Source organism: Gorilla gorilla, chromosome 10 (assembly GCF_029281585.2).
Source record: "Gorilla gorilla gorilla isolate KB3781 chromosome 10, NHGRI_mGorGor1-v2.1_pri, whole genome shotgun sequence".
In the NCBI taxonomy this organism is placed as follows: Eukaryota; Metazoa; Chordata; class Mammalia; order Primates; family Hominidae; genus Gorilla; species Gorilla gorilla.
In genome coordinates this window covers 141,608,790-141,630,009 of record NC_073234.2, presented here as the reverse complement: position 1 = coordinate 141,630,009, position 21,220 = coordinate 141,608,790, and the positions used below count along the sequence as shown (strand labels likewise).

Genomic DNA, 21,220 nt, shown 5'->3' with positions numbered 1-21,220 from the left:
ACAAGGATCTCAGGAGAGTGGCTTTCCCTTTAGGCTGTGTGCTTCTCTCTATGGGGGAAATAATAGTTCCTACTTCACTATGTTTAGCAATATTGATAATACACATAACACACTCAGCACAGCATTGACACATTGCAAATACTTAAATAAATGTTACTGCTTAAAAAACAAAACACAAAAGCAGAAGGAAGAGGGCCAGAACCCCAGAGAGAAGATAAAAGTTTTAAAGATGTCAGAAGTGCAATGTTTTATGCTCATACACTTGCAGGTCCATAGATCCAAATGTGGGTAAACTGAGCCAGTGTGCGTCATCTCTACACCACCTCAACGATCTGAACAACCGGGCATCAGCATGGTGGGCAGCTTGTTTTCCTTTAATAACCTCCTTAATCATCTCTGGCTACAGATTAACTAGCCTATTAAAATGAAGACAGACATGAGTTGCAAACTTCACGCTCTTTCTGCAACGGAAACTACAACCAAGGTTGTAGCTGGTTGCCTTCTCAGGGTGGTACTGAATCCTCCTCCAAGTAGCATTTGGAGGGTAATTTTTCTGAGCGTCCTAGTGGCGCAGACATCTTAAAATCCAAAAAAGGTGAACTGTGGTTAAACATTTATTGACAACTCATAGAATGATAATTTTCTCCCACCACTAGCAGGAATCCAGTAGGAGTCTTTTGAAACAATTGTTGATTTGAAAGTCCGGTGTCTTGTATCCGAAACCGAGAACATAGTAATGAGATGCAAATAAACTAGAAACAAAGGAAGAGATGTATACATGACTGTAAGCTGATCTTTTAGGAGTTTGTTGAAATCTGCAAACCTTTTTCATTTTGCTCATTTGCCATGATTTGTCACCTTCACCAAGATAAATACAATTATCTCTTCCCCCAGTTCTTCTATCACTGCCTGGTCTAAGGTGAGAAAAACAACCTTAACTCCCTTTCGTCTTTGGAGTTTATGCAGGATATTTATGAGGAAGTGACTGGGTGACTTTATCCAGGAGGAACTCATGTGACATATGCCCTTTGTCCGTGGTTCACTAATCAACATCAACTGGCCCATACCATCTACTCAACTGGCACAAAAATAAACAGTTACTTGGAGGTATCAAATAGATACCCACATTACAGTCACACTGGATGAGTTTATCACAGAATTTTCTTTGTCCTTGGGTCAGCAGAACTGATACTGGACATCACATTCCTCCTTGTTTCAATGGAACTCATCAAAATCTCCAAAATTACGTTCAGAGATGTCTTCCTTAGCCTGGTGTTCACTGATGCGCTCATGAAGGTGATGTTCTGTGGGTGTCCAAGGATCATCACCTGCTCCAAAGTCTGATCCACCATTGGCTGGCCAGTGGCCAATCAGATAATCTCAATGGCAGGAACCAACAGTGAGCTGTGGGCACTGCACTGTGATGTCACAGAACCTGGGACCTGTGGCCATGCTGGGCTAGGACAAGAGGCAGAGGCAGAGAGACAGAGAGGAGCCACCCTAAGAAGAGAGACCAGGTGGGCTTTTCTATGTTGGTGCCTTGCATTTTAGCTCTTTTTTTACTGTATGCTCCCAGATCAACCCCAGATGAACTGCTATGGCTTTCAAATACCTGTTGTTTCTTGGGCTTTCCCAAGTAATCATCTCTCCTTCCTGATACAAGATAACTCTCCCTGGAAGACCACTCCACAATCTTCTGGTAACTTTGTGAACTTAGACAACTTACTTAACTTCTCTGGGCCTCAGCTTCCCCATCTGTAAAACAGCAACAATAACCCTCCCCCTATCCCACAGAGTTGCCCTGAGGGCCAAAATAACAAATTCATGTGAGAGATTTGTGTGTATTGCCTGAGACATAAAGCACACTTAATAACAATGAATGATTATACTGGGTACTTCATTTTTCTGAACGCCTACTGGAGGATTGGAATTAGGATGGGGTCCACCTGCATCCAACCCACTGCTCCCTCTGGTTTGGGAGTGGCGCAATGGTGTGGTAGTTAATAGCAAAACCTCTGGGGCTGGTCTGAGGTTAATCCTGGTTCTACCACTTACTAGTTTTGTGGCCCTGGGCAAGTTACCTAACTTCTTTGTTCTATAATTTCCTCACTTGTGAGATGATAATAATAGTAACTATCTCACAAAATACATTTTAATAAGAAGGTAATGTATCTAAAATGTTTAAAGCAATGTCTGAAACATGCTGTGAGTGCTGTACAAAGGTTGGGTATAATTATATTATGTTATCCTCCCAGTTGTCCCCAGCATCCAGACTGGTCATTCTAAATCACAGGTCTCTCCAGGCCCTGCTTCTGCTGCACACCCCTCAGTGACCCCTCAAAGTGCCCTTGAAGTTTGTGCTCCTTGCCTCAGACACCACACACTAGTGAACTGACCCCTGCCACATCTCCAGCCTCATCTTACTCCACACAGCAGCCACAGATGCACTTCCTCCCCCACGGTATTAGTCCATTTTCACACTGCTGATAAAGACATACCCAAGACTGCGTAATTTATAAAGAAAAAGAGGTTTAATGAACTCACAGTTCCACATGGCTGAGGAGGCCTCACAATCATGGTGGAAGGCGAAAGGCACATCTTACATGGTGGCAGACAGGAGAGAATGAGAGCCAAGTGAAAGGGCAAACCCCTTATAAAACCATCAGATCTCATGAGATGTATTCACTACCACAAGAATAGTATGGAGGAACCTCCCCCATGATTCAGTTATCTCCCACCAGGTTCCTCCTACAACAAATGGGAATTATGGGAGCTACAATTCAAGATGAGATTTGAGTGGGGACACAGCCAAACTATATCATCCACCCACCCTAGGCCTAGACAGATGCTATGGCCTCTGCCTGGCAGTTGTTCCCAGCATCCATGTCTTCTACAGTAGAGCAATGACACCTGTTCATCTTTTGAGTCTCAGCTTAGGGTCCACCTCCTCCAGGAAGCCTGTCTTGACCTGTCAGGTTCCATCAGATGCCCACTCTCTGAGTTCATCTCTGCCAGACCACTTACCATCTGTGCTGTAATCCTTGGTGTATACATCTGCTCCTCCACTCGTGCTTGTTTGTTTGTTTCTTTGTTGTGTGTGTGTGTGTGTGTGTGTGTGTGTGTGTGTGTGTGTGTGCTTGGATGCTGTATCTGACTAAAGGTGACCTCATCAGGCAGGAATTTTTGTCACCTAACAAGAGGCAAGTCGTTCTGGGGTGGGCTTGTATAAGGTGCATGGATGTGCTTTGGTCAAGAATTAGGCCGAGGCAGACATCAGGCCTGCATGACTCTGTGGGATTGGTGAGCAGGCGCACACCTCCACTTGTTATATAACCTGTTTGTGTAAACTCATACATGGCTCTACACCACTCTTGTCTTTAAAAGGTATCACTAACCTGCTGATGCTGTACAGGTGCTGTTCGTCTTGGCTCAGCTCAGTAAGGCATGGCATGGCACCACACAGCTCGGTGCTGGTGCCCAGAGAGATAGTATGAAACTGCTGATGCCTGTGAGAGCTACCCACCTTGAAGGTGGGCAGTTGGGAGCCAAGAACTGGCTTGTGCCTGGAGAGAGAAAGAGTTAAGCTGTGAACCCTGACAGAGCTGGCCTTGCAGGTCAGGAAGAGCAGCTCCAGGCGTGGGGGTGGCAGGAGCCACAGAGCTGGAACAGACAGCTGAGATAAAGGTGGACAGTGTGAGAGAGCTGCTGATGAGAGAGCTGCTGACAAGAGAGCTGCTGAATAAACCATACTCACCTGCTTGCAGCCCCCCAGGTGTTCTCCCTCTCTCCTCCTCCTCCTTCTTATTCTTCACCCCCTCCTCCTTTTTCTTCTTCCTCTCTCTCTCTCTTTCTCTCTCCATCCCTCACTATTTTCAGGAATGTTAATAATGCCCAGAAGTCTCAAGCGAACTTTCTAGCTGCAGGCCTCATTCCCATGTACTAGCACCAAGAGATGCTGAGAGATGGACATCTGGGAGAGAAGGGATCCATGGGCAGGGAGAGAGGGCTGGGATGGATGCCATGTGGCCAACCCAGAATGCCATCCTTGGGACCCCTGAATTCTATAAGGAAAGGACAGGACATGAAGCTGTGTGTATTCCCTGGAGGTGCTTATTGCCTGTGTATTAATAATAACATTAAAACAACAGCAAGCATAATACCTATTTCAGAGTCACTATATTGCAAAGTTCTAGGAGGCTTATTTACCCTGAGAGTCCTGAGACGGGTCCCCTCTGGGAAGGTGTGATTGGAGCTACTGCCATGCATTGGTCCCCATTGTGCAGTGTCTGTACCAATGACCTAATTCGTTCCTCACAAAACAGCGCGATGGGAGTGGGTGTGGCTACAACTCCCCTTTATAAATGAGGAAGTGAAGAATGGCGAGGGTTTTTTCCATAGGGATGAGAGGTTCTGATTTATTCTGGGCTTTATCATCATTAGTACCTGCAGCCAAAACATGTTTATTGTAGGGATTTTCAAACTAGTTGGACCAGGGGCAAGGATAGCAGAGGTTTACTCCCTAAACACAGGTGGTTCTCTTAGGGTGGCCTAAGGGCCTAAGCTCACCTGGACCAATTCAGCTTCTGCAGTTTGCCAGCTACTTGATTAATAGCTACTGTCATTCACTCTGGCCTCAATATAAACCCAGGTGTTGAGCAATTAAAGTCCCAGGGAAAGATGTATACAGTTTGTTCTCCTTGAAAATCATAAGCATCACCAGTCAACAATACAGGCTCACATAGCAAGGCAGAGAAATCTGGATGATTGGCAGCTACTTGTGTGTCTCTTCTATAATTCAGGGTCGTCACTGACCGTCCAAGGGCTTCATTTGCAGACCCTGTGCATGTGGACAGGGCCATGTGGTTAGTTCCCACCAAAAGACAGCAGACTGGTGTGTTTCACTTCAGAGATAAGGACTTTCTATGCTGAAGAGATGGGCATCTGGAAGAGAGGAAATCCACAAGCAGGGAGAGATTCCTTCTCACACTCTTCTTCTTTTGCAATGACTTTAGAAGCCATGTGTTGACTATGATGAAGCTACAAGAGGGAACACATCAGATCCCTTGAGTCACCATGTGAGAGAGAGGGCTGAGGATGAAAGCAGCCAGAGACAAAACAAGAGCATTGGGCTGTATATCAAAAAGCAAACAAATAAACAAAAAATCCCATGCCTTTCTTGCTGGGCTACTGATAGGTGGGGGATGGTTGTTACAGGACATTAGCCTATCTGGCTAATACACATATCCTGTCTCTATGACATGAACTAATTTAAAGAGGAAAGAAGCTCAACATCCAGTTAATATCTGGTTACTGACCAGTTTCAATACAACAGTTTTATCTGCAAACAAATTTGTGTGTAGATGCAGCCAAATATGCACAATTACACCTTTCTTACACCTCATTGCAATGATATAGAAAAACAGTACATAGAATGATCCTTGAATTGTGAGTCTTTCAGGGTATTGGCAGGAAACACATCATGCACTAAAAAGGGGAAAGTGATGAGAGTCTAGGGAACAGACTATTTTCATAGATGAGAGGAGACTTGAAGGTAAAAACAAGGAACAGGGAAGCACATCAGGGTGATAGTAGGAAGCCCACTAGCTCTGGGCCAGAAGTGAATGGAAAGGAATATGTGAGTGGAGCCCAGAGGGAGCTGCGACTGTCGGATCTGGACACCCAACAGGAGCTGTGGTCTCCGGTAAAACAACTGAGGCTCAGCCACCTGTGGCCAAGCAGACAGCGTGGTAGGCACCTTGATATGCTGCTGCCCAGACCCTCTTTTGATGAAAGGTGTGTTGCTGCAGCTTCAGGGAGTGCTGTCACGATAGGTAGACTCCAGCTGCAGCCCCTTCAGGGAGTGCCTGAGCTGCTGCGAGTCATCATCTCCAGGGGCAAGCCCCTTCCCAGTGGGCCCACAGTGACTTGCCCTGGGAGTATAAAGGCCTGACCATCTCAGCCCACCTCGGGGAATTCGCTAGGACCATCCTAGCTCCCAAGCTCACTCCAGAGTTGGCCATTTTTTCTGGGCCTGCTTCACAGCTCAATATTTCCCTCTGCCCACTCCTGCTTCCTTTTCTTCCTTTCCAAGGAATGGGTCCCGAAGTCACTCCCTAATAAGCACCCTGCACACTAATCTCCATTGCAGAGTCTTCTTTCTCAGTGAACCATCCAGCAATGGGGTGGGAAAGCAGGGTTGTAAACACCCTGACCTCTCCCTCTCTTCCTGCTCTTTTACCTGCAGGCACCACTCATTGGCCAAATCCAATTGAAAGCAAGAGGGTGAGGAAACTGAGGTGATTTTCAGAACTTGTTCAAAATAGGGCTGGACAAGGGTGGGGAATACATGTTTGTTCTTAACCATAAAAAGAGATGATGTATCTAGGGAGGAAGGAGAGGGGGAAGCCATTAGCTGACAGTGTAACAAAAGCAGTGCCCCTGATGAAAACAAGCATCTGGATAATAATCTGTTCCAGATGAACAGCCAGATGCTGATGAGAGTTTATACAGTCCCTTGTTAATATAAATCTGTTTTTCTTGTGTGGTTTCCTTTAAGAATCAAAGCATCAGAGCAAAACGTGGGTGATGCATGTTATCCACAGACTCATGTTCCTGTAGTAGGATATCTCATTCCAGACAAAAACCTAGAGGTCACCTGCAACCCAGGGTTGTCCCTGGTATGCTCCAGTCTGGTCAGTGAGCATCCGTCATGCATGTGCCCAGCAGTGGGTCGGTTTCCATGTGGCACACCTGAGACCCTAGTGGCCTACAGATGTATTTTTTATCATGTACAGTATTTAGAAAATGAAGCGTTTGGCAACATTTGCAAATTGGAAGATTTTTAATAAAAATATGGAATTGTGGTTTCCCTTGGAAAGGCCAGTGCTGTGGTGCCACTGGGACTCCAAGCCTACTGAGTAGCAGGTGTCCTGCAGACCCCACCTATCCCTATTGTCCCCATCACAGAAGCTGAGTGTTAGATGCTATTTATCATTGCACATGAGCAGACCTAAGGGAAGAGCAAAGTATTTCTTCTACCAAAGTCCCTGTCCAAGTGGGAAAATAAAAAGTAGCGTGGACCAGGTGTTTCAAGAAAAGTGCGAAGGAGCATATTTCTTTGAGGTAACGATAAATATTCCTTCATGCCCCATATGTAATTGTGTCTGTGTGATAAGGGTATATTATGCTCCACTTGTTTACTTTCCAGGTTGGCATGAGGTTATTTCTGCTTGGAATCCTGTTATGGGGCTCTGTATTATACCAGAGCCACTGGAAAGAGGAACAGTCCTGTAGGAGAGGAAAAACTCATAGGAAACACTTGTTGACTGAACAATGGATGGAAATTTTATGCAGACTAACAAAAATCAGTGCAGGGAAATACAAATACAAACCTAGGCTTTCAACTGGCTGGTTCAAAATATTCAGAGATCGGAGCAGATAATATGAGCTGGAAGAGAAAAGGAAGCCTCCTGGAAACCGTGAAAGACTGGGTTAGGAACAGCAGATTAGGCTTGTACTTTTTAGCTTCTTCATCATAATCCATAATAAGAAATAATGCTGGACATGGTGGCTCACACCTGTAATCCCAGTACTTTGGGAGGCAGAGGCAGGAGGAATCCTTGAGGCCAAGAGTTCCAGACTACCCTGCGCAAGACAGCAAAACCCCATGTATACAAAAATAAGAAATAAAAAGGTTAGCTAGGCATGGTGGTGCACACTTGCAGTCCCAGTTATGTGGGAGGCTGATGCAGGAGGATCACATCAGCCCAGGAGTTCAAGGCTGCAGTAAGCCATGATGGAGCCACTGCACTCCAGCTTGGACAACAGAGCAAGACCGTCTCTTTAAAATAGAAAAAGAAAAATAAATACATTTTACATTAGGATTTATCCACCCCCGCATGCACACACAAACACCTATACAATTTAAACCAAAATTTCATTAAGAATATACACCTTTGTTCCAAGAATATACCCTAATATATTTTATTCTATTCCATGCATTTTAAAAATGATAGTGGCCTGTAAATTGATGTCATTGATTACTAACAGTTGAACCATGGTTTACACCTAGGAAATAGTAATACCCACTGAATTCAGTACCTGCAACTGGAGCATTCTACAGCCTAGAAATAGTTCAGGTCTAGCTCTTTTCTCCTCTCTTTTCTGAATTTTCCCTGTCTCAGGCTCTGTAAGACTGCCCATCAGGGAGGATCCCACCATGGCACAGATCTGGGTTTTTAAGCATTTAACTGGTGACTCATTTGATGAATCTTTGATTTTTCTGGTAAGCAAGAGACCTCTCGAAGCTGCTGACCTCTCATGATAAGAGGTTGTTTCCTGTCTCAAGGTGTCCAAGGAACGTTCGAGGCAATAAATCATTGCCAAAACTAATGTCATGAAGTTTCCTCCTGTGTCTGCTTTTACGCGTTTTACAGTTTCAAGTCTTATGTTTATATTTTAAATTCATTTTGACTTGATTTTTGTGTAAGGTGTAAGATAAGGGCCCTGTTTAATTCTTTTGCATGTGGCTATCCAGTTTCTCAAAACCATTTGTTGAAATCCTCTCATCATTGGGTATTCTTGGCACCCTTGCAGATGATCAGCTGATGATGTGTATGGATGTGGCACCAAAAGCAGAGAGGCAACACCAGTAAAAATGGACACTTGGAACTACATCATATTGACAGGCTTCTGAATAGCAAAGGAAATAAGCAACAAAGTGAAAAGGTGACCTACAAAATAGGAGAAAATGTTTGCAAACCATATATCTGAAAGGGATTGAATGTCTAAAAATATAAGAAACTTCCACAACTCAATAGCAAAACAAACAACTCAGTTTAAAAATAGGCCAAGGGCTGGGCGCGGTGGCTCATGCCTGTAATTTTGGCACTTTGGGAGGCTGAGGCAGGCGGATCACTTCAGGTCAGGAGTTCAAGACCAGCTTGGCCAATATGGTGAAACTCTGTCTCTACTAAAAATCCAAAAAATAAAAATAAAAAATAAAAAGCCAGGCATGGTGGCATGTGCCTGAAATCCCAGCTACCCAGGAGGCTAAGACACAAGAATCACCTAAACCTAGGAGGCAAAGGCTGTGGTGAGCCAAGATCGTGCCACTGCACTCCAGCCTGGGTGACAGAGTGAGACTCCGTCTTTAAAGAAAAAAAATATAGGCCAAGTATTTGATTATATGTTTTTCCAAAGAAGACACATAAATGGCCAATAGGTATATGAAAACATGTTCAACATTACTAATTATCAGGGGAATGCAAATTGAAACCACAATGAAATATCACCTCACACTTCCTAGGATGACTATTATAAAAATAAAATAAAAGGTAAGTGTTGGCAAGGATATGGAGAAACTGGAACTCTTGTACACTGTTGGAAGAAATGTAAAATGGTACCGCCACTATAGAAAAGTATAGAGGTTTCTCAAAAACATTAAAAATAGAACTACTGTATATTCCAGCAACTCTACTTCTGGGTATATGAAAAAAAAAGAATTGAAATCAGGATCACAAACAGATATCTGCACATCCATGTTCATTTTAGCATTATTCACAATATCCAAGATTTGGAAAAAACCCTAAATATCCATAAATGGATGAATGGATCAAGAAAATATGGCATATACATGCAATGGAATATTATTCAGCCTTATAAAAGAAGGAAATTCTGCAATGTGCAATAACAGAAATGAATCTGGAGGACAATATGCTAAGTGAAATAACTGCTGCTTACATGAGGTATCTAAAATAAACTCACAGAAGCAGAGAGTAGAGCAGTGGTTTCCAGGGGCTGCGGAGATGGGGGAGGGGAAACAGGTATCAAGTTTCAGTTACGCAATAAAAATGGGTTCTAGAGATCTTCTGTACGACATAGCGCCATATTGTACACTTAAAATTTGTTAAAAGGATTTGAGAAAAGGAACACTAGCTGGCTCTAGTCGGACTAAAGCAAGGTCCTCTGCATTGCCCAAGAGGAGAAACAGCCTCAGACTACCCTGGTTTGACAAGGTCACGTTCAGGGTCAGTGGCAGGGACATCAGCTCCCTCAGGCCAGTAAGCAGTCACCAGTTTTTGAGAGAACCAAGCTGATGTCCCAAGCTGAGACTTCTTTCACACAAGAGACTGCACTCCCTCTCTCTTTCAGATTCAATGAATATGCATCCAACAGGAGCACCTCTGGGCTGCCACCTTCAGACCAGAAGAGACTGCGGCGAATTTACTGATTCTATTACGTGACTGCCCCAGACACTTGGCAACACATTGCCTGCAAAGGAGCTGCTAACTCATGTGCTGAAGCTACATGGAAAAAAATCAATGCCCAAAATGTTGCTGCAATTAATTAAGCCTTCACAAGAAAACAGGGCTGTACGTTATCAGTAGTTGAGCCTTCCCGGCCTGTTTCATAAGGAACTGGCTTCTGTGACCCAAGTCTGATGAGTCTGAGACAAGCTTGGGTTTACAGCATTGAGCTGCAAAAGGCAGGTCGAAGTCACTGTGTGGAAACCCTGGGCTCCTGCAGACCTATGGTTGTGCTTATTTCCGAATGCCTTAGCCCCTTGGCAGGGCTGAGAAAGCGAGAGCTCAGTAGGTCACATGACCACTCGTGAGCCAATCACTGTTGCACTGGGATGGCACACACTGATTGGCCAGCCCTGGGCAGCGCTCCCACCCTGCAGGTGTTTGAAGTCTGTGTATGAGGGATGTGGTCTGGCTATGGGAAAGCAGGGAGCTGTTTCAATACCAAGGGGGCAGGATTTCAAAGAAGAAAAATAAATCCTTTCGATTACCTAGAGTGTGGAGGATTTGCAAACGTTTCTGAATTCTCAGGAGCATTTCTCAATCCTTGAAACATAGTTTCTGGACGCTGTTAGTGCACACTACAGTGGTCCGCACTTAACCACAGGGGTACGCTCCGAGACTCACAGTGGGTGCTTGACAACAGGATAGTACCAAGCTCTATATATGCCATGAATGTTTCTTATACATACATACCTACGATAAAGTTTAATTTATAAATTAGGCACAGGAACAGATTAACAAATAAGGACTCATAATAAACTAGGACAATGTAAACAACATACTGTAATAAACGATATTTGAATGTGGTTTATCTCTATTTCTCTCTCAAAATATCTTATTGTCAGTAATATTTTTAGACCGTGACTGACCATGAGTAACTGAAACGGAGGATAAGAGAGGACTGACTACATGCACATTACAATATAATATTCATCATTGGGGCAAAACTATTTTTACACATTTATACAGCACTGTGCAACATTCTTCTAGTAAGGAAGCGGCATATGCACAGAATGACATACTTTCACGCACACAAAAATAGTGACACTCTCTCTCTCACACACACACGCACACCAGCAGCCTGAGCAAAGCTTACATTTTGTAAAACCAGACACTCTCCCAAGCTCTGACCCTGGTCTCTCAGGACACACTTCATTCAGGAAGTGCAATTTCACTGCCAGCCAACATGCAAATTCTTCTAATCCTGTTTTTGAAATATCTAATATGACTAGAAGTTTATAAGAAAAGATTTTTCTAAGTCGCTCGCACTAATGGACCTTTCAGAATGCTAATTGTTCTGTTTCTGACATGTGTCCTTGAACTAAGTTCATTTTGTTCTTGTTTTTAATCCCTGTAATTTATCGGCAGACAGTAATTAGCTCAAAAAGGAACACTCTGGCAAGCACACAACTCACAACTGAATCATCCTTTCTACGGAAAACATGTCCCTCATGTCCCACTCTGCTCTGGAAGGCAGATTTCCCTCAACGTTTCCAAAATGAGCTAACTCCTGGCCCAAGTTAAGAATCAATCTCGGGCCGGGCGCGGTGGCTCACGCCTGTAATCCCAGCACTTTGGGAGGCCAAGGCGGGCGGATCACGAGGTCAAGAGATCGAGACCATCCTGGCTAACACGGTGAAACCCCGTCTCTACTAAAAATACAAAAAAAAATTAGCCGGGCGTGGTGGCGGGCGCCTGTAGTCCCAGCTACTCGGGAGGCTGAGGCAGGAGAATGGCGTGAACCTGGGAGGCGGAGCTTGCAGTGAGCCGAGATTGCGCCACTGCACTCCAGCCTGGGTGACAAAGCGAGACTCCGTCTCAAAAAAAAAAAAAAAAAAAAAAGAATCAATCTCTCTCTCTCTCTCTCTCTCTCTGTGTGTGTGTGTGTGTGTGTGTGTGTGTGTGTGTGTGTGTGTGTGTGTGTGTGTGTCTGTCTATCCTTTCCCGGATACCTGGATAGGGCTGAGGACCCGAGTGCTTGTGACTACATGGTTAGGCTATCAAGAAAGAACTTGGGTTCTTTCAAGTTCCGTAAGCAGAGTGATCATGTAATCTACCAACCAAGCCAGGACACCATGCAGAGTAAACAGGGCCCATTGATATAGTCTTAGGACAACTGGCATATATCCCACTGTCCTAGGCAGAATAAGAGGTATAGACACCCGACAAAGCAGCACTTCCTCACCATCCTGTTCCAGTTCCTACCATCCACTCTCCATGGATGCCTCTCCTCTCTTTACTCTCATGCCCCATCCTGGTCAAATGCCACCTCCTCCATGGAGACTTCCTATCCCTGCTTAGCCCAGGTCCGGTGAATTCTCCATCATCAACTTACCTAATGCTTTGCCTCTTGTAGTAGTGACTTTGGTGTTGATTTTGCTGATTTCGATCCGCCTTGTATTGGTACTGAGAGAACTCAACCCAAACCAGCTAAAACAAAAAGAAAATAAATGTGAATGTTAATTGGCTCACTGACTGAAAAGTTTTGTGTATTGGTTTTAAGTGCCCCTTGATCAAGAGATTCAAATAAATATTGAAATCTCCCTTTCTCCCTCTTTTCCTCCTTCTCATGAACTCTTGGCTCTGTGTTCCTACGTTCTGGCTTCAATTTCAAAACCTCTATTTCGGAAAATCAAGGCTGAGTTGCTATTGGGACCCCATCCCCTGAGTAGCTTCAGTCCCATCCCCTTCAGATGAGACACCCTTCTCTGCCTGACTGCAGTCTTCTTCTTGAGGAACCTGGGTGTTATCAACTGCAGAGACAGAGGGAATGATACTGGGTGGGCAAAGAGAGCAGATATCAGCCACCCCACCATAACTTCTGCTGGAAATATATTCCCCTGGGGCTAAAAAATTGTATCAGAAAGGCCAACAAATATGCACCCCTGACCTGAGTCTCAAGTCCTCTCTGTGACAACTGTGCTCCTTCTTCGGGGACATTTCTCCACCTGGCTGAAGAAAATCATTGTCATTAGGCAGCTCCCTTATTAAAAATCAGCAGATGGCAATGGAATAAACTGTTCTTATTAACACTAATATTCTTCCCCGGCTCAGTCCCTGGTAATTTTCTTTGCCAGGAAAGAAGGAAGGCAGGAGGCATTCCCAAATCAAGCCTGTGGTGCCTAAGGAGATTAATCTCATGGAATGGTCAGCATTTGTAGCAGAGATGCCCTCATGTCATTACACCGTTTGGGTTGTCCATGGGCAGTCAGCATGATTCCTAAGGCTTCCAGAGCCAGTGCAATTCCCATGCCTGTGTGTGTGTGTGTGTGTGTGTGTGTGTGTGTGTGTGTGTGTATGTGTGTGTACTTCTTTTTCTTTGTAACTTCATTTTCTTTATGACTTTGTTCTCTCTGACCACATCTAAGATTCCTTCATATGAAATAGCTAAAAAGGTGGAAGGTAATGTTTGAATTGTTTATTATAGAGTGGGGAAGGGAGCTGAGGGTGATGGCTGGTGTAAGTCCCAGAGTCTAAAGAGCCAAGAACTAGGAGCTCCAATGTCCAAAGGCAGGAGAAGATGGATGTTTCAGCTCAAGAAGAGAGAGAGGGAGAATTCGCCCGCCATCATTTTGCTCTATTCAAGCCCTCAAGGGATCTTTACTCAGTCTACTGATTCCAATGTCAATCTCTTCCAAAAACACCCCCAGAACTAATGTTACACCCACCATCTGGGCATCCCTTAGCCCAGTCAAGAAAATAAACATTTTCTCTCTTGTATATTTAAGTTTCTCGAAATCCATCCACTTGGCAGGCTGTGTTTAGGACTCAAATATCAGTTTATATTCAGCCTCTGGCCCAGAGCAGAGCATCTTTCTCCAGGACGGGTTGGCCTGCTGCTGTTCCCCTTCTCACCTGGAGGGACAGCCTGTGAGCCTGAGCCCAAGGTGTCTCTGCAGCTAAGGAGACACAGAGTTCTGTATCTAGCACCAAACTGGACTTGGAGTCTCTGTTCACAGACTCTCAGCCCCTCCCTCCCTCCCTCCCTCCCTGTCTGGGTTGGGCTTGTGGAGGATGAGTGAGCTTCCTACAAGGACCACACTCTTGTTCTTCCCATCAATGCTGGGTTCTTGCAGGATCACAGGTCTCTTTGTGTATATCCTTCCTCCTGTTTGGAATAACATCTTCCATTTTCCTTCTCTTCCCAGATACCCTTTTCTCATCCTTTGAGTTCAACAGATGTCTCTTCTGGTTGCAAGTGACAGAAGCCCACACAGAAAAGGCTCAGACCAAAGAGAAATTTATGGGCTCCTGAAACAGTATGTCAGAGAGAGATTGGGCCAGGGCTGGGGTGTGACCCCGGCTCTTTCTTGGTTTCTCCTCGCCGCTTCTCTCTGTCCTGCAGCCTCACAGTGTCAGACAGGATTCTTTCAAGAATTGCAAACTTGGCTGAAGACACTTCCTGTCCCCTTTCTTACCTCCCATGTACAGGATGGGGGTGATGGTCCCACTTCTCTGACTCTCACCCAGAAGTTAGGAACTCCTTAAGGTAAGAAGTCTTTTCTGATTCAATTTGGTACAAATTGTGTCAAGCAGCAAGCGTGGTAGTTGTGATTACTGAACACCTGCTGGCTAATAAATGGAGAATGTCAAAATGGTAATTTGATCAGAAAAAATTAGCCAAATGTGAAAAAAAAAAACTAAAATGTGCTTTTTGTTTCTGTTAGATGGTGACAATGGGTTTATTAAACCCACAGGTGTTTTTTTTTAATTTATCTCAAACTCCCATTTGTGTCATGTTTTGTCATTTATAAGGAGCTTTCACATAAGCCCATGTAATTCTCACGCAACTTGCCTGAGCAGGTGGGTCATTTCGTGTGTTTCTGGGTTTGGTGACGGACTCCCAAAGGCTGGAGCCCACCAGACCTGGATGTCTCATGGGGGTGTCTCGTGGAAGTTTCTAACCCCTGGGGTCCTTAATCTCCTTATCTATGATATGGGGGAAAGACCAGCAGTAACAGATTCCATCCCACCCCCAAGCACGTTGTAAGGATGGACGAGATGCTGTAACGAATTGCCACCACCAGCGACTTAAAACAGCGCTGATTTATTCTCTCGCACTTTCATAGGTCGGAATTCCAGCATAGGCCTCACTGGGCTAAAATCAAGGCATCTGAATGGTGGTGCTTCTCTCCGGAGGCTCCAGGGGAAGATGCTTCCTTGCTTATTTGGGTTGCTGGGAGAATTCAGCTTCTTTCATTGTAAAACTGAGGTCCTCTTTTCCCCGCTGGCTGTCGGCCGAGGGCCATTTTTTTTTCTTTTTTTTTTTGAGACGGAGTCTCGCTCTGTCGCCCAGGCTGGAGTGCAGTGGCGCGATCTCGGCTCACTGCAAGCTCCGCCTCCCGGGTTCATGCCATTCTCCTGCCTCAGTCTCCCCAGCAGCTGAGACTACAGGCACCCACCACCACGCCCGGCTAATTTTTTGAATTTTTTGGTAGAGACGGTCTAGATCTCCTGACCTCATGATCCGCCCGCCTTGGCCTCCCAAAGTACCGGGATTACAGGCGTGAGCCACCGCGCCCGGCTGGCTGAGGGCCCTTTGCGGCTTCTGGAGGCCGTCAACACTCCTCGGCTCATGGCTCTTTCCCCTAACTTCAAATCCAGCAATGCCAAGTCAAGTCCTTCTCACCCTCCAAATCGCTCCTGCCTCCTCTGCTGCGTCTCTAGGACTCTTCTGATTCACTCTCCTCTACTGATCCGCTCTCCTGGATCATCCAAGATAATCGCTTTATTTTCAGGTCAGTTCAATGCCTTGTGACATATCCTCAGGCATAAAGGCAGCGGGGAGAAGGTCACAGGAGCCCAAATCCCACCTATCACAGGGACTTAGGCTTTCCACCTGTGAATCTCAGCACTGTGCTTCTAGAGACTCGGTTTGTCATGGCTGAGAAATACGGTGATTGCAAGAGCAGATTCGGATGCCAAACTTGGCCAGGGTTAATCCCATCTCCAACACCTCCTAGTTGTGTGATCTGGGGAAAGTCACTTACTGCCAAATACCTCAGTTTCCCCACCTGAAATATGGATATGATAATTATGTTTCTCCCTCATAGGCCCCTTGTGAAGATGAAATATAGCTGTCAGTTATAATCATTAACACCATATTTGCACAAATATTTGCATTTATTCATTTTACTGGTGTCCTTTCTATCTATTCTTGAAAAGCTATCTCTAGAACAGTTTACAATCATCCCAAGGACAAGGCAGGGATGATGATAATGACCTTCCACTTTGAGTAGAAAGCATTTTATCTACATTACCTAAAAGTACCCTCACACACACACACACAAAAAAAAAGCCTGTGAAGTGGATACTCCCATTTAACAGATGAGAAAACCGAGGTGAGGAGAGGTAAGGGGCTTGTTGCATATCTTTGGATAACCTAGACAAGTAGGGGTGGGGTTAGTCTGCCCTGATGAGGAAGAGGGACATGGGAACCCTACGAGGCATCAGTAGAAGCTGTATTTTTTATAGATAAAATAATTTCTATTCAAAGTAAAAGGTAGTTATCATCATCCCTGCCTTGTACTTGAGATGATCGTAAACTCTGTTCTAGAGATAGATATCTAGTAACAGGTAGAAAAGACACCAGTGAAATAAATAAGTACAAACATTTGTGTAAATATGGGATAATAATTACAGCTGACATATATTTTTCATCTTCACAAAAGGCCTATGAGGGAGATACAAGCCCTGCAGCCACACTGATATATAGAGCTGCAGTTTCATATGGAAATGAGTTTACAGCTCAAGTTTTAGGGAATAAAAGGTTGAGAAACTTTGGACCAGACCAGTGATTTCCAACTCTGACTGCACATCAGAATCAAGAGGACTGGAAAAACAGACCAAGGTCCAGCCCCTACGCCAGTGAGATTCTTAAATAGTCTGGCATGACATCGACTGACAATATTTTTTTAAAGCTCCCCAATAAGATTCTAAGACCCTCACATCTTTATAAAAAGCAAGGACGGATTTTTTGACTCTCTCTCTCTCCTTGAGATAGGGTCTTATTTTGTTGCCCAGGCTGGAGTGTAGTGGTGCCATCTCACTGTAACCTCGACCTCCTGGGATTGATCAATCCTCCCACCTACCACACCTGGCTAATTAATATCTTGACTCTCTCGTGACTCTGCTGGGTATCTTTTCCTCCAAGTTGTTTTTGTTTTGTTGTATTTTTTTTCTTCCCACCTTTGTCTTTCCTGTTAGAGGTTTTCCTCCAGAGTTTGGGGGCCCTTTGCTGACTGTTCATATTTAAAGGAGAGAAACCGGCCAGGCACGGTGGCTCACGCCTGTAATCCCACCACTTTGGGAGGCCGAGGCAAGTGGATCATGAGGTCAGGAGATCGAGACCATCCTGGCTAACACGGTGAAACCCCGTCTCCACTAAAAATATGAAAAAAAAAAAATTAGCCAGGCATGGTGGCAGGTGCCTGTAGTCCCAGCTACTTGGGAGGCTGAGGCAGGAGAATGGCGCGAATCCAGGAGGTGGACACTGCAGTGAGCCAAGATTGCGCCACTGCACTCCAGCCTGGGTGACAGAGCAAGACTCTATCTCAAAAAAAAAAAAAAAAAAAAGTGACAAACCAAAAAGCCTCCCTGAAACTCTGGGTCCAATAGCAGGGCCTGACAAGTGGGGGGCGTTTCTGGAGGGTGATGTGGCTGGGTTGGCTCATTTCAGGGTCACTGTCAGTATTCACAACTTCCTGTTTGCCATTTCCACCCAGGCTCCTCTGTCTCCAGCCTGGAGGGAGGGTGCAGAGAGAGCTGGTGAGCCTGGCTGCCTGCCTTCTGTAGCTGACCTCCAGAAGTGACCAGGGCAGCATCCAGGCTGGTAGGGGGATGGTATCCAAAGGGTCTAGAGACTCAGGGAATCTGTCACACTCATGCCCCCAACTCAATTCAGTTGGTCATGGTGCCCTCAACACCTGAGACTTTTCGGTTCTCTGCACAATGAACTTAATTTAGTTTTGGTTGCCCCCGGTGCCGGGTTAACCTGTCTTTGGTTGGCTGAGTCAGTAACTACTTAATCCATTTTGCAACTCTCAAACTCCATCACTGCCATTGTCTCTCCCTTTGCTTTGTTCTTGTGCGTTTATGTCATCTCCCACTTTTAAAATAAAATGACTTTCCTATATTTTAATGGTATTTCTGAAGAAAGTGAAGTAAAGCAATGGAAATAAGTATGTTTACCTAGAACCTACGTGAACTTTTTATTTGAACACACAGATTAGGGAGATGGAGGGGAAATTATGTTGACAATTCAGTGCTGCCCCTGAAGACACAGGTCTCTCTCTCTGCTACAATGGAAAACCACTGCCCTCAGGAGGTAGTAGTGAGGTGGGACTGGGCACCTACTGGCTGGGTGATGTTAAGCAAGTGACTTGGCCTCTCTGGATCACAATTTCTCCATCTGGAAAATGAGGATGGTCACAGTGTTTTCTCGTGCCTGGGGTCATTGTGAGGATTAAATGAGTTAATAAATGGAAACACCTATAACAATATCAGGCACCTAATAAGGCTGTGTTTGCTATTTTAGTGTTATTACTTTTTGGTTTCAGGTAGAGGAAAGGTTCTCATTCATATAGACTGAAATGCACTAGCTCAGTTTGTTACCAGCTGCAAAACAGTTTCATCAAGTCAAGAAAGACAAAGCTCAGCTCCACATGATTCTAACTGCTCCTTCTTCTTTTCTCATCCGTTTATTCCCGACCCCCAAGATATGAGTTAGGGAAGCACAATCTCTTTTTTATTTTATGACCTTGTTTTCCTCGGTCGGTGTCACACCATTAAACCAAATGCCCATCCCGGCCTTTAGAAATTCTGCGTAGCTGGGACTTTAATATCTCTGTAGATGTATGAGGGCAACAGCAGTCAAGAATGTGGCTTAAAGTGAAATCCCCTTTTCATGAGCCCATGAAGACAAATGACAGGAGTCAACTGCCACCAGTCAAAAGGGCCATTAGCATTTTCTTTACTTTAGAAACATTTCAGGCACTTCTTTAACTGCACTCCAGCCAGCTCGCTGGATATTTTGTATGTGACATCCTTCCAAATCTTGCTCAGCTGTCTGAAACCAGGCCAGGGAGTGACCACAGAAAAAGTACTATTGCATTAAACAGACAGTGACTGGATTGGATTAGATGGTTCATTTGACATTTAAGAGTCCCTCTGATGCCACTCTTCAGGTTGTACTCCTGCTGAAATGTTGTCATGAACTTACTCTGGCCCCTGACTTTTGCTAAAAGTCAACTTACTTAAGAGTCAAATTTAAATTCGGAAGTATTTCCAGCACAGATTTTTGACTTCTATTGAAAAATCAGAAACTCTGATCCTACTGGCCCCACCTGCCCCCATGGAAGGAAGGAAGCAGCTGGAGCTGAGGATCCAGTGCCATTTCAGATGGGGCTGTCCACCCACCGTCCTCACCACTCGCTGTTCTCTAAATACATTATATGACTGGTCCTTGAAGTCCTTTGGATGTGTGACCCCTTCTCACATTTACTCATCAAAAACATTAATCACTTGCTATGTTACAAGAACTGTACCAAGCCCTGGAAATGCAGAGAGAGACAGAACGTCATCCTTTTCCTCAAAGAACTCAGAATCAATCACAGGAAAGGTGTAGAAAAGAGCCAGATCTAATCAAGTGATATGTGGGTCATAGCTCCAAGCTACGAGGACCTGGAGAAGAGGCTTATTGCAATTGCATTGGTCAGAGGGAAATTCGCAGGGCACATGGTGCCTGTAATAGGCAGAAATAATCCAAGCAAAGAAGCAAGAACCTTTCATCCAGTCATAAGGAGAAGAGTGAACTAAAAGAACATCGTAACATTGTGAAACTGCAAGCATTTCCTAACCCTATAATGACTCTAACCTTGGGAGCACTTAATGGCTCAAGTGTAATTTAAAGTCTTTTAATACTTTTCTGTAAACCCCAGGTTATTTAATGCTATCTCGTTCACTTAACTCTCTATTTTACAGCACTGGGCCCAGCTGACTACAGTTCCACAGGAAAAGGGGCTGTCTTAGTCACTTTTCATCCACATAGCTGCTACGTTCATGAGGGGACCCAACTACGGGCTTTAACTGCTGGTATGGCTGCCTATCTGAGTGTGTGAGCTCTGACTCCAGACTATAATGCTCTCACTGTCAGAGTGGAGGATTATCTGCTCTAGATGCCACAGTACTGAGTACAATGTCAGGGAAAAAGGAAAAAGAACAGGTGTACTTTACTTTTTTTAAATGAATCTGCTAGGGTTTGCATGTGGCCCCCAAAGTTTATGTGTTGGAAAGTTAATCCCCAATGCAATAGTATTGACAGGAGGCATCTTTAATAGGTTACGATGGCTCTGCTCTCATGAGGGGATTAATGTCCTAGCTCAGGAGTGGGTTTCTGTTAAAGTAAGTTTGTCCCTCTCTTGCGCTCTCTCACTCTGCCCTCACTTGCCCTCGGCCTTCTGCCTCGGGATGATGCAGTAAGAAGGCCCTCACCAGATGCCACTGTCATGCTCTTGTGTTTTCCAGCCCCCAGAACCATAGGCCAATGAATTTCTATTATTTATAAATGAGCTATCTCAGGTGTTCTGTTATAGCATCACAAACATACTGAGAAAAAAATGAATAAAGAGATGTCGAAATCATTCCTCAAAATGAGAGAAAATGCGATTTTAAAAGCTGTTTCTCTAATCCAGAAGTTGGCAGACGTTTTCTGTAAAGAGTTATATAGTAAATATTTTAGGTCTCTGTTGCACCTAAACATAACATCATGCTCAATAGTTCTGTTATAAGGTTATTAGATTCTCTTATAATGTGAAAGTAGCCACAGACAATATGCCAATAAATGAAGTTGGCTTAGTTCTAATAAAACTTTATGTATAGACACTGACATTTCCATTTTAAGTTATTTGCATACG

At 44.5% G+C, this 21,220-nt stretch overlaps 2 long non-coding RNA genes across 2 annotated transcripts; one reads left to right on the top strand and one right to left on the bottom strand.

The window, feature by feature from the left end:
• Positions 1-596: 596 nt before the first annotated feature.
• On the bottom strand, positions 597-1,340 carry LOC134756529 (uncharacterized). Its single transcript, XR_010129276.1, has 2 exons — positions 1,127-1,340; positions 597-752 (listed from the first exon to the last, which is right to left on the bottom strand). It is a non-coding gene; the product is annotated as an uncharacterized lncRNA (long non-coding RNA).
• A 118-nt stretch (positions 1,341-1,458) lies between these two features.
• Positions 1,459-20,393, top strand: LOC129525775 (uncharacterized). The gene is made up of 3 exons (XR_008670246.2): positions 1,459-1,517; positions 14,456-14,796; positions 20,289-20,393. It is a non-coding gene; the product is annotated as an uncharacterized lncRNA (long non-coding RNA).
• The last annotated feature ends 827 nt before the right edge of the window (positions 20,394-21,220 follow it).